Source organism: Solanum stenotomum, chromosome 4 (genome assembly GCF_019186545.1).
Source record: "Solanum stenotomum isolate F172 chromosome 4, ASM1918654v1, whole genome shotgun sequence".
NCBI classification, from domain to species: domain Eukaryota; kingdom Viridiplantae; phylum Streptophyta; class Magnoliopsida; order Solanales; family Solanaceae; genus Solanum; species Solanum stenotomum.
The window spans coordinates 51,711,717-51,725,343 of NC_064285.1; positions in this window are offsets into that span (position 1 = coordinate 51,711,717).

Genomic DNA, 13,627 nt, shown 5'->3' on the forward strand with positions numbered 1-13,627 from the left:
GAATGACGGCCGACCAGAACGTACCATCGATCATCCCACGGTCTGTCGGTCTGGTCCGTCGGTGACCACCGACAGCTTTTAAGTCAGGGGTCATTTGGTCTTTTCCCTATGCATTGGATCCCTAAACTACGTAGTTTTGGTCAGTTTCTGCCTAGTAACTTAATTAGACTTACCCTAGTCAATTCATTCTCCAAAATTCATCCATTTAAAACCAAAAGAGGAGAAAATAGGCGACCTAAACGCTTCCAAGAACACAACAAGGTTTCTTCAGTTCCAGCCCCAAAATTGAAAGATTTCTCCGTGAAATTCATCACCAAGTATGTGGGATTTCACTAGTGGGTTCCTTTCACCCAATAGGTCCCTAGAATTTAGACAGATTCTTGATTCCCTCCATATTATTTAGACTAGGGTTTCTTGAAGGTTAGAAACTATTGTGAATTAGTTGTTAGAATATTCCTAATCAGATTTTCATGTTGTTGTAACACTGTTGCTTAGTTCCTTGCATGAAATTCAGAACCCTAGTTGTGTAGATTCGTTTAGTTCATGAATTACACTTGTTAGGATAGTTTATACAGTTATACATGCATCAGTTCCAATTGTTTCATTATCAGTACATTAATGTTGTATTATCAGTTAGCAAGTCAGAACAGTGAGCTATCCATTATGTTTCAGTTATGTTGTATTGTACATTTATTTAGTTGGTAGTAGGCTTAACACCGAGTTGAACTAGGGTTAGTCACCCTCATAGTCCCAAAACTACGTGCCCTCATAGGTTTGTAAGTCCCCTCTGTGGGCATCATATTTAGTGATCACGCCAGTCATGCCTCTATACCCTTGGCAAGGTATATTAGGTCCTCTCGATGGAGCGTATGCATCGGACTCTACATTTAGCTCATGTGGTTTTATTTAGGTTATGAGTAGCTTCCACAGTCAGATTCTAGTGCATTGACTAGGTTCCTAGTATATTTCTGTTTCAGTATGTCATGTACTTGGTCATTGCATTCAGTTCAGTTCATTTCAGTATATTTCAGTATTTCCATCATGTTCAAATTATATCATTGCTCAGTATGCTTTATTTCAGTTATGTATATATTGGTCAGCTTTATTCTATCATGCATGCTCAGTACCTTTCAAGTACTGACCCATACTATGCGCTACATCTTCTCGTGATGTAGGTTAAGGTCAACAACATTCAAATCACGCATAAATCGGTTCCCGATCTCCCGTTCAACAGCTTCAGTGGTGAGTCCTCATTCTTCGAGGACGATAGACATGTTTCCTATTTCAATTTTTACTAGAGTTAGCTAGGGACATGTCGCAACATCTCTAGTCAGTTAGAGGCTTATTTCAGACATAGTTAGATTCAACTTTAGCATTTAAGTTTGACCTTTCAGTTGTTGTAAAACTCTCAGTGTTATTTATTCACACAGTTTTGGGTATTCCCTATCATTTCAGTTAATTATGATTTAGCTTCCACATTAGTTTATCTTTTCATAGATATGTTCAATTTTCTTATGATATGTCAGCTCAGGGTTAGCTTGGGGCCACTCGTGATCCTAGGTCCCGTGTCTGCGTCCAGGGGGTAGATTCGGGGCGTGAAAAAGTTGGTATCATAGCATTAGGTTTAAGTGTCCTAGGATGTCTAAAACCCGCATTAAGTAGAGTCCTTTTCATGGGTTTAAAGTGCACCACATCTAATGAGAGGGTGGCTACGCAGTGTTTTAGGAAAACTTCACTTTCTTGATAATTTTATCGTGTGTGGGTATGATCTACATTCTAACTCGTCGTTATGCGTTGTAGATCATGCCTCCTCGTAGAGCTTACCAAAGGAATGCTAATACCAAGAATGCTAACGCAGCTCCTCCAATCCCAGATCAGTAAGTTTCGAATGCAGAGTTTTGGAACACTATCCAACTTTTGGCTCAAAGTGTGACTAATCAGAACAGCCAGCAGGTTCCAATTCCTACAAATGCTAATCATAGGTCGACTGCAGCCAGGGTCCCTGATTTTTTTAGAATGAATCCCCTAGATTTTTTAGGGTCGCAAGTTGGAGAAGATCCCCAAAACTTCATAGATGAGGTCAAGAAAATCTTTGAAGTGATGCAGATAACTGGGAATGATAGGGTTGAGTTGTCATCTTACCAGCTTAAGGATGTGGCTCACATTTGGTTTACTCAGTGGAAGGAAAATAGGGGTACAGATGCTGCTCCTATTACTTGGGAGTGTTTTAGTGAAACTTTTCTGGACAGGTTCTTCCCAAGAGAATTGAGGGAGGTAAGAGCTTAAGAATTCATGAATTTGAGGCAAGGTAACATGACAGTCCAAAAGTACGGGCTCAAGGTCACCCAACACTCCAGGTATGATCCTCACATGGTTGCCGATTCCAGGGCTCAAATGAATAAGTTTTTGTATGGAGTGTCAGACTTAGTGAAAATCGAGTGCAGAAATGCTATGTTGCTGGAAGATATGAACATCTCTAGGGTCATGACTCATGCTCAGCAGGTTAAGGGAGATAAGCTTAGGGAACATGCTAAGGAGAACAAAAAAAGCTAGGACNGACTTAGTGAAAATTGAGTGCAGAAATGCTATGTTGCTGGAAGATATGAACATCTCTAGGGTCATGACTCATGCTCAGCAGGTTAAGGGAGATAAGCTTAGGGAACATGCTAAGGAGAACAAAAAAAGCTAGGACAGGCAACTATGAGTATTCTCAACAGGATTCGGGTGGTGGAAATCGCTCGCAGGTTCAGTAGAAATCTTTAGCCCAAGCACCTTCATCACCTAGTGTTCCATCCTCCAGGTTCCGACAGGATCAGAAAGGTAGGGCATCAGGCTCTAAGTCTCAGGGGAGTGTTTCGGGTACTAGGACCTACACAAATTGTCCTAAGTGTGGTAAGAACTATCCGGGCGAGTGTCTTGCAGGAAAAGAAGGATGTTTTGGGTGTGGTCTGTCTGGTCACAGGTTGAGAGATTGTCCTTCTAAACAGGGTCAAGGAGGTAACAGTCGTAGAGCTCAGTCTACAACTTCACCAACACTAGCAGGTCACCTAACTCAGTAGGGTAACTCATTTGGTACAGGTGGCGGTCAATACCAAAATAAGTTGTATGCTCTTCAGGCTCGCCAGGATCAAGAAGATTCTCCTGATGTGGTCACTGGTACGTTACGAGTTTTTAACTTAAATGATTATGCTTTGTTAGATCCAGGGGCTACTCTTTCCTTTGTAACTCCTTATATAGCAGTCAAATTCAATGCTAGTCCAAAAACTCTCTCAGAACCCTTCTCAGTCTCTACTCCTGTTGGTGACCCAGTTATAGCTAGACGAGTATATAGAAATTGCCCTGTCACAGTCTCTCAGAAAGTCACCTCAGCAGATCTTGTAGAGTTAGAAATGGTAGACTTCGACATCATTCTAGGCATGGATTAGTTACATTCATCTTATGCCTCAGTCGATTGTAGAACTAGGATCGTTTGTTTCTAGTTTCCAAATGAACCAACCTTAGAATGGAAGGGTAGTAGCTTAACGCCTATGGGTCGATTAATTTCTTACCTTAAGGCAAGAAAAATTATTTCCAAGGGGTATATCTATCATCTAGTTTGGGTTAGGATTCAAGCTCCGAAAACCCAACTCTTGAGTCAGTTCCAGTAGTTAATGAGTTCGTAGAAGTGTTTTCAGAAGATTTTCCCAGAGTTTCTCCCGAAAGGGAAATCAACTTTGGAATTGATCTCCTTCCAGATACCTAGCCTATTTATATTCCTCCTTACAGAATGGCTCTAGCTAAGCTTAATGAATTGAAAGAGCGGTTGAAAGACCTTCTAGATAAGGGCTTCATTAGACCCAGTATTTCCCCATAGGGTGCACCAATGTTATTCGTGAAAAAGTAATATGGTTCTCTCAGGATGTGCATCGACTATCGATAGCTGAACAAAGTCACAATCAAGAATAAGTATCCCATCTCCAGGATTGATGACTTGCTTCACCAACTTCAGGGTGCTAGTCATTTTTCAAATGATAGGCCTCAGATCCGGCTATCATCAGCTTAGAGTCAGAGATAGTGAAATTCCAAAAAAAAACCCTTCAGAACTCGGTATGATCATTATGAATTTATAGTTATGTCATTTGGACTAATCAATGCTCCTACAACTTTCATGGATTTGATTAACAGTGTGTTCAAGCAGTATTTGGACTTGTTCGTTATCGTCTTTATTGATGATATCCTCATTTACTCTAGGAATGAAGAAGAACATGCAACTCATTTGAGAGTTGTTCTGCAAACTCTCAAAGATCGCCAGTTATTCGCTAAGTTTAGCAAATGTGAGTTTTGGTTGCAATCAGTAGCTTTTCTTGGGCATATAGTATATAGCGAAGGGATCCGAGTGGATTCTCAGAAAATAGAAGTAGTGAAACAATGGCCCAGACCTACCTCTCCTACATATATCAGAAGTTTCTTGGGTCTAGTTGGTTATTACAGAAGGTTTATGGAAGGATTTTTATCCATAGCTTCTCCATTGATTAAGCTAACTCAGAAAAAGGTCAAGTTTCAGTGGTAAACTGATTGTGAGAAGAGCTTCGCAGAACTGAAAACTAGGTTGACTCAGCTCTGATTTTGACTCTACCAGAGAGTTCAGACGGTTATGTTATCTATTGTGATGCATCCAGAGTCGGCCTAGGTTATGTGTTGATTCAACGAGGTAAGGTTATAGCTTATGCTTCTAGGCAGCTTAAGGTTCATGAGAAGAATTATCCAATTATGACCTCAAGCTTACAGCAGTGGTGTTTGCACTTAAGATTTGGAGATATTACTTGTATGGTGTTCATGTAGATGTGTTCACAGACCATAAAAGCCTTTAGTATGTGTTCACCTAGAAAGAGTTGACTCTTCGCCAGAGGAGATGACTTGAGTTCCTCAAGGATTATGATATGAGTGTGCATTACCATCCTGGTAAGGCCAATATAGTAGCAGATGCTCTTAGTAGACTATTTATGGGTAGTATAACACATGTTGAGGAAGAGAGAAAAGAACTAGCAAAAGATGTTCACAGGCATGCTCGTTTGGGAGTTTGCCTTATGAGCATATCAGAGGGTGGTGTAACAGTTCAAAATGGGTCAAAATCTTCATTGGTAACAGAGGTTAAGGAAAAGAAAGACAATGATCCTATATTGCTTTAACTAAAGGTGCAGTCCATTAGCAGAGAGTTGAGGTTTTCTCCCAAATGGGAGATGGTGTGCTTCGATATCAGGGTCGATTATGTGTTCCTAAGGTGGGTGAGTTAAGACAACATATTCTTGCAGAACCCATAACTCCATGTATTCTATTCATCCAGGCTCCACTAAGATGTACCGTGATTTGCGGGAAGTCTTTTGGTGAAATGGCATGAATGAGTTGAGACAACATATTCTTGCAGAACCCATAACTCCATGTATTCTATTCATCCAGGCTCCACTAAGATGTACCGTGATCTGCGGGAAGTCTTTTGGTGAAATGGCATGAAAAATGATATAGCGGATTTTGTGGCTAAGTACCCCAATAGTCAGGAAGTGAAGGTAGAACATCAAAAACCAGGGGGTATGACTCAAGAGATCAACATGGACTTCATTATAGGTTTACCTCATACTCACAGACATCATGATTCCATTTGGGTGATTGTTGATAAAGTTGCTAAGTTTGTGCGCTTTTTGGCTGTTAAAACTATAGATTCGGTGGAGGACTACGCCAAGCGTTACATTAATGAATTATTCAGGTTACATGGGGTTCCTTTGTTGATCATCTCAGATAGAGGTCCTCAGTTTACATCTCATTTTTGGAAGTCATTTCAGAAAGGTGTTGGTACTCAGGTTAATCTTAGCACAACATTTCATCCACAAACGGATGGTCAGGCAGATCGTACAATTCAGACCTTAGATGACATGTTGAGATCTTGTGTGATCGACTTCAAGGGTAGTTGGGATGATCACCTTCCTCTTATAGAGTTCACCTACAATAAGAGTTATCATTCCAGCATTCAGATGGCCCCTTATGAGGCATTATATTGGCATAGATACAGATCTCCAGTTGGTTGGTTTAAAGTAGGTGAAGCAGCCTTGATAGGGCCAGATTCGGTCCATGATGCTATGGAAAAAGTTCATCTCATTAGATATAAAAGAGTCGCTACAAGTCCTATGCAAATGTAAGGAGAAGGGACTTGGAGTTCCAAGTTGATGGTTGGGTTTTCCTGAAACTGTCACCTCTGAAGGGGGTGATGAGATTTGGCAAGAAAGGAAAGCTCAGTCCTAGATATGTAGGCCCTTAAAAGATCTTGAAAAAGGTTGGTAAAGTGGCTTACAAGTTAGAGTTGCCAGCAAAACTAGCAGCGGTGCATCCAGTCTTTCACATTTCGTTGTTGAAGAAGTGTGTGGGTGATCTAGAATCTAGAGTACCTTTAGAAATTGTGGCTGTGAAGGATAGTCTCACTTATGAGGATGTTCCAGTTGAGATTCTCAATCGTCAGGTTCGAAGGTTGAGAAACAAAGAAGTCGCTTCAGTTAAGGTTTTGTGGATGAGTCAGTCCGTAAAGGGAGCTACTTGGGAAGCAGATTGAGGTAATAGTTCCTCTCCAGTTTTTCAGTCATTCATGCGTAGTTTCAGTCTTAGTATCATGTTCCTTCATTTGTACTTGCATTTTCAGCGTATTTGCATGTTCTTGGAACTTAGTTCAGTCAGAAATCAATTTCCAATATTTAGTGGAAGGGGGTTTGCAGCTCTTTCCCTCCATTTCAACAAGTTTAGACTTCATTTGAGAATGAATGTTCCCAAGGGGGAGATAATACGTATTCGAGTCTGACAAGAAATGCAGAATTCCAAAAGTTGCAGGTGCCACTTACGAACCGTAGGTGGGGTCCGTGGATGGCCACTGCAGTCCTCCCCAAAAAAATCCATAAAATTGGTCTAAGGACGACCCACGGACTGTAGGTCAGACCACGGGCCATGCTCCTGGTCCGTGGATCGAGACCCCAGCTTCCAGCTCCCAGTCGTCGAACGACGGCCAACCAGAACGAACCGTTGGTTCTCCCATGATCCGTCGGTGACCCCGACAGCTTTTAAGTCAGGGGTTATTTGGTCTTTTCCCTATGCATTGGACCCCTAAACTACGTAGTTTTGGTCAGTTTCAGCCTAGTAACTTAATTAGACTTACCCTAGTCAATTCATTCTCCAAAATTCATCTAATTAGAACCAAAAGAGGAGAAAAGAGGCGGCCTAAACCCTTCCAAGAACACAACAAGATTTTTTCAGTTCTAGCCCCAAAATCGAAAGATTTCTCCATGAAATTCGTCACCAGGTATGTGGGATTTCACTAGTGGGTTCCTTTCACCCATTAGGTCCCTAGAATTCAGTCAGATTCTTGATTCCCTCCATATTATCTAGACCTAGGATTTCTTAAATGTTAGAAACTATTGTCAATTAATTGTTAGAATGTTCCTAATCAGATTTTCATGTTGTTATAACACTATTGCTTAGTTCCTTGCATAAAATTCAGAACCCTAGCTGTGTAGATTCGTTTAGTTCATGAATTACACTTGTTAGGACAGTTTATACAGTTATACATGTATCAGTTCCAAATGTTTCATTATCAGTACATTAATGTTGCATTATCAGTTAGCATGTCAGAACAGTGAGCTATCCAATATGTTTCAGTTATGTTGTATTGTACATTTATTCAGTTAGGAGTAGGCTTACCACCGAGTTGGACTAGGGTCAGTCACCCTCATAGTCCCAGAACTACGTGCCCCCGTAGGTTTGTAAGTCCCCTCTGTGGGCATCGTATTTAGTGATCACTCTAGTCATGCCTCTATACCTTTGGCAAGGTATATTGGATCCTCTCGATGGGACGTATACATCGAACTCCATATTTAGCTCATGTGGTTTTATGTCGGTTATTAGTAGCTCCCATAGTCAGATTCTAGTGCATTGACTAGGTTCCCCGTATATTTCAGTATTCAGTTTCAGCATGTCATGTACTCGGTCATTGCTTCAGTTCAGTTCATTTCAGTATATTTCATTATTTCCATCATGTTCAGATTATATTATTGCTCAGTATGCTTTATTTCAGTTATGTATATATTGTTCAACTTTATTCTATCTTGCATGCTCAATACATTTCAAGTACCGACGCATACTCTGCGCTACATCTTCTCGTGATATAGGTTAAGTTCCTCAGCATTCAGATCACGCATAGATCGGTTCCCGATCTCCAGTTCAGTAGCTTCAGTGGTGAGTCCTCATTCTTTGAGGACAGTAGACATGTTTCCTATTTCAGTCTTTTATTTTAGTTTCAGTTTTTACTAGAGTTAGTTGGGTACATGTTGCAACATCTCTAGTCAGTTAGAGGCTTATTTCAGACATAGTTAGATTCAACTTTAGCATTTGAGTTTGACCTTTTAGTTGTTTTTAAACTCTCAGTTTTATTTATTCAGACAGTTTTGGGTATTCCCTATCATTTCAATTAGTTATGATTTAGCTTCCACATTAGTTTATATTTTCATAGATATGTTCAGTTTGCTTATGATATGCTAGCTCAGGGTTAACTTGGGATCACTCGTGATCCTAGGTCCCGTGTCCATGTCCAGGGGGTAGCTTCAGGGCGTGACAAACACTCCCTAAGACTTAGAGCAAGGATCCAAGAGGAGAACTAGGATTTTGCAAGCGTTGATTGATTTCGCATAGAATTTTGTTCTTCTAGGTATGTAAGGTTATTCACAGTGTTGGACTAGTTCGTCCTCATGCCCTACATCTCAATTCAATCAGTAAAAGTTTAATCTAGGGTTATACCTTTAATTTTGAGAATTCTTGATATGAGTTAAGTTATTGATTGTGAGTTCTAAGTTCTTGATTTTGAGTTGCACTATATTATGCATTGAGATCTTTGAGTTGTTATTCATGTTTATATTCCACATGAACCCTAATTTCTGAGTTTGGATTGAGAGTCTTTTGAATAAAAATCTTTTGTCATAAATTGCTTTCGAGGAGTTAAAAGCGAGTTCAAGAGTAAAATTTAAAGCATAATTTTGAATTAAAGTTAAGGTAACTATATGATTTCCAAATGTATCACATAAGAGTATTATTTTGAGAAAAGTAAAGATTTTTCAGAAAGATTGAATGTAGAGCGGTTACCTCTTAAAGAGGTCTTTTTGAGAACTTATCTTAATCAGAAAGTATTTTTACATTGAGCATTAAGTTTAGTGGTGTTCGTGGTTCGGTTTGGATCGGTTATTGGTTAAACCTAAAACCAAACCAATCTAGTTGGTGTTTTTAAATTTCTCAAACCAAACCAAACCAAACGAAAAAATAAATGTCGGATTGGTTATTGACGGTTTGGCTCTGTTTGGTTCAGTTTTTCTAGTTTTTTTCAATTTGAAAGTAATAAATTTTTTAGGACATACATATCTTGATAGACACAAACACCTAGTACATTAACGATCCACTGAAAAGCTATTGTTGGTTCAATTAAGCAATTAAACAATACTAAAGTTATCATTACACAAATAAAGTGATTCAATTAAGAGAATGTGTAACTATCTTATAAAAGGTATGGTGAGTTAATATCTCAGATGGTCACTCAACTATGCATTATTCTCTCATAAAGTCACTCAACTTTCAATTTTAACTCGAAAGTCACTCAACTATGCACTTTTCTCTCAAAAAGTCATTCAACTTTGAATTTTAACTCAAAAGTCACGCAACTATCCACTCTTCTCTCAGAAAGTCACTCAATCTATTTAATTATTTTTAATTAAAATTTGCTAATATTAATTGTGTATATAACAAATCAAAAGTTTAAAAAATAAAAAATATCATTTAAACCATTTAATGACCCTCTCCACTTAATCCGACCCGCTAAAAATATAATATTGACCCATTTTATGACTCTTTCTCCTCCTCATGTGCGTATTTTTTTCTAGTTCTCCATTGATGTTTCTTCTTCCTCTTTTAGTTAATGAATTTAAGAGTGTTGCACAGGATGCATCTGTATTTAGATTGGAAATTTCCTTCCTACCAACCTACATATATTTCTGCTCATCACAATAGAGCCTCATGTCGTTGCTCTTGGTGCTTTTCTATGGTCTGCCACAACTTTCCTTGTTGCCATCTCTTCCACTTTCACTCAGGTTAGGTGTCATTGAATCGAATTTAGGATAACTAAGAGTGTTACCAATAGAGTTTCAAAATCAAATTTAAATTGAGATATAATAGGAGAAAAGACTCATGCATCAAATTCCTTTAATTTCCTACATAATATAGAGCTTGAAATTGAGATGCATAAATTAAAACTTAACTAAAAGAGCAAAGTAAAAGAGGAAGAAGAAACATCAATGGAGAACCAGAAAAAAAAAAAAAGCACAAGAGGAGGAGAAAGAGTCATAAAATGGGTCAATATTATATTTTTAGCGGGTTGGGTCAATGGAGCGGATCATTATATGGTTTAAATGGTATTTTAAATTTTTAAAATTTTTTGTTATTTAAACAATTAATATCAATAAATTTGAATTAAAAAAAATAATTAAATAGATTGAGTGACTTTCTGAGAGAAGAGTGGATAGTTGAGTGATTTTTGAGTTAGAATTCAAAATTGAGTGACTTTCTGAGAGAAAAATGTATAGTTGAGAGAAAAATCGATTTGGTTCGAATTGCAGTTCGATTTGGTTTTTTAACCATAACCATGAACAACCCTAATTAAGTTAAATATATATATATACCTAGTTTTACGGCACGTGTGTTGCACGTGTGTATCATATATATAGTATACGATGTTGTCAATAGAATTAATATTACTAAATTAAAGATTTTTAGTAAATAATTACAATTTAAAGAACATAGGACAAGTGTTTTTAAATGATTAATAAAGATTGTCATAGAGTTACTTGTATTTTGAGATAAAATGACCAGAGATTATTGAAACATTTCAAAATACATTCAAAGTTGAAATATGGGGAGAAAGTGACATTTCTTTAGTAGTATTATTATATACTTCACTCTATTTTGTAAACAAATATAACCAACAAAATTTTAAACAAATATCAATACAAAAAATGTCACCAATAGTCGTTCCTCTTGAGGCTATGTTCATAAATGATGGACACCATTTAAGTATAATTTTTCTCTTAAATATTCATACTTGAAATTTAGTATGTGCATGACACTAATGAGGATTACCATAAATATTTTAATATTTTATATTTATACGTAATCTATCTTTTACCAATTAATATTTGAGTAAGACTATCATAGAGAGGTAATTCTAAAAAAAAAGGCACTTTATTGTTATAACGAATGATGTTTAAAATTGAGGTTTGAGTGTATGTCAAATATTTAGCTTGACCAATTCTTTATTTTAGATATACATGTATATTTCAGTAGCATAATTTAATTTTAATATATGAACAACATCACCTTTGGTGAAAAATATTTCATTTCTTTAATTTTCTACCTTATCTTTGTAGAATTGTAGTCTTCTCCTTTTTCGTGCCGCATACATATCATATAGTTGTTGTCTAATGAAAGGATCTAGAATCTTATAAAAGTTGTATCGTGATATAATATATTAAACCTTTTCAATAATAAAAATTAATAGATGAATAAAATTTAAAGTATTGTTTATAGAATCTTTAATTTGATTAAAAATTATTTTATGGTCAATCACTATTTTCTTATCTATTTTTATATAGCTAACAAGGAGTGTATCTTGTGACATAAAATTTTCTCAAATTCAAATGAACACAAAATAATAGGAATAAAAATTTATGGAACGATACATAGCCAATGAAGAAGGAAGACGAAAATATATTTCCATACAATATTCACTATAGTGTTCCATTTGATTAAAATCTCTTGTCACCAACACTTTACTTTCTTCTTTCATTTTTACTTACATATCTATTAAAAAATAATCATTATCATGTCTATATTATCATATTATACGTAAAAGTAAAAATCTATTTTTGAAATAGGATTTAACATCAAAACTAATGATTCAATGGACAATGTTGATGCCCGTTGTTTTAGCAAAATCGGAAAGAAATTGCTTCATTTGATGGTAAAAATATAAAAAATAAAAAAATAAAGAAGAAATATCTTACCCAAATCATGTGACTTTTTTCATATTTGTTTATTATTATTGTCTTTCCCACAACTCTTTGTCATTGTTACCTCGTGGAAATCGTAAGAAAAAATACAAGTGTGAATTTATGAATGATTTGCTACAATTTGTTCACCAACTCTTTCTTATGTAGTACCTCAAATTTCGTTGAATTTTGAACTTAATCAACTGTTGCAAATAACCCTTAGATTTTTTAAAAAGAAGAAGAGTAGAAAAATTTCAAAAATCGCAGTTTAAAAGTGAGAGGAAACTCTCTATTTATACTAACAAATAGTAGTATGAATAAGTGTTAATTGTTCCTTATCATAAAAGTTACAACATTTCGAAAAAGTCACTGCTCATCGGAAAAATCATAACCTTTTGCAAAAGTCACAACTCATCGGAAAAGGCACAACCCTTCGGAAAAGTCACAACTCTTTGAAAAAATCACAACCCTTCAGAAAAGTCACAACTCATTGGAAAAGGCACAACTCGTCGAAAAAGTCACAGCCCTTTGAAAAAATCACAACCCTTCGGAAAAGTCACAACTCATCGAAAATGTCAAAACCCGTCAAAAAAGTCCCAACCCTTTGGAAAAGTCACATCTCTTTGAGAAAATCACTACCCTTTAATATGAAAGGGTATCTACATTTAATATAATACAAATAATTAAATTAATAAATAAAATAAATTGAGTATTTTTAATTGGGGGTATTATAGTAATTCAACAATCAATTTAGGAGTTCATGCTTTTAAGATAATATATATATATATATATATATATATATATATATATATATATATATATATTGAGCACCGATATAGGGTAGAGTTCAGGCAACTTACATTCCCCATAAATTGCGTAACCAGCGTGGGATAAAATAGTATCGACATTCGGGCAACTCCCTCTGAGAAGGCCTATTATATGGATCCATGAGTGTGTTCTATACCTCGACAAGGTATAGGACAATTCTGGCAGTATGGACGAGACGTTGTATCATCACGAAACTCATAGTGATGGTTGTCGATTAAAGAATCTCCCAGATAGAGTAAAGAGTATTTCATTATCATATTTATATATGAACATTTCATTCTGTTAGCATATTTATTTGTAAAGCTTTTAAATGATTTTCTCTGAGAAAATGATCAAAATGGTCATTGATGTATTGGGGTTGCTTTATTTTGGTCCTTAATATATTCTAGGTGATTGAAATAGTCCTTCATGTATGACAAAATGTGTTCAATTTAGTCTTTTATCCTAAACTTAACAATTTACCCCAAAAACTATTAAATATAACTGTGGGGGCCACATAACTTACAAAATCCACCATTTTTACCATCTTTATTAGCTCAAAGAAAGAGTTTTATGAATTTTAAAATACCATTTTCTCTAACATATAACCACACAATTACAAAATAATTATTGTAATAAGGTTGAATGAAATGGATCGTCAATAAAAGTGGAGAAGAGCAAATGTAATGCAAGGATTAATTATTACTAGCACATTTTAAAATTCA